Source organism: Arachis duranensis, chromosome 5, assembly GCF_000817695.3.
Source record: "Arachis duranensis cultivar V14167 chromosome 5, aradu.V14167.gnm2.J7QH, whole genome shotgun sequence".
NCBI lineage: Eukaryota > Viridiplantae > Streptophyta > Magnoliopsida > Fabales > Fabaceae > Arachis > Arachis duranensis.
Window position 1 is genome coordinate 70,774,692 of NC_029776.3, and position 1,001 is coordinate 70,775,692.

Below are 1,001 nucleotides of genomic sequence, written 5' to 3' on the forward strand. Positions count from 1 at the left end.
TTTTGTGCTCTGCCCTTGTAGTGGGCAGGGCAGAGTTGCCTTCCTTGGCTTGGTCACCTAATGTTGCTCTCCTAGAGGGCATTCTGCCCTTGTGGAGGGCAATGTTGCTTCCCCCATTGCAATGCGGCACTCTTCTCTCCTCTTTGGCCACGCTTTCCTTTTCTTGGGCTACGCTTCTTAGGCCACGCTTTTCATTTTCTTTTCTTTTCTTCACCTACAATAAACCAAACAACCACTCAATGCATCACTAAATTCAAGAGGCTTATAAATCAATTAAAATGCAATTAAAATTAGCTTAAACCTCATGATTTAACATTAATTTCATGGTGGTTGCTTGATTTAGAGAAGTTATGCATTTTCACTCCAAATCACTTACTTAGGATGCAAGAAAGTGCATAAATGCTAACAAAACAAGTGAAATTAGCTTAAAAAATGGGTATATGATGACGTGTCATCACAACACCAAACTTAAATCTTGCTTGTCCCCAAGCAAGCATTAAAACTAAGAGTAAATGAAATGAATAAGAAAAGAATGCATATCCTTATTATGCAGATAGCAGAACTTGATCTATGGGGCATTTATGCAGACAATGACAACTCATTTATTGTTGCTGCTGCATAATACACATTTTGCATCAAAGGTTTGCTAAACTTGCTATTATAAGACTCACCTTTTGATTACTCCCTTGCTAACTCTTCTTGGCTTATAATGCTTTAACAAGCTTATTATTCTTTTAGAGGTTGGGTGTCAAATGCTGCAGCATAGCCTTTGGCTTTATTTTCTTTTTCTTTTACTCAACATCTTTCCACCACAGACACATTGCTCACTAATTCTTCCTAGGATCATTGATGCCCAACATCTCGTTGGATAACTAAATGTTCTGTATCTAAGTTGCTCTTTATTGTGGACTTTCAATTGGCCATCCCAAATCAGTTGATCTAAGTGACTGGGTTTTAAAATACCCCTTAGAATTTACTCATCCAAGCAGATCTCAGTACAA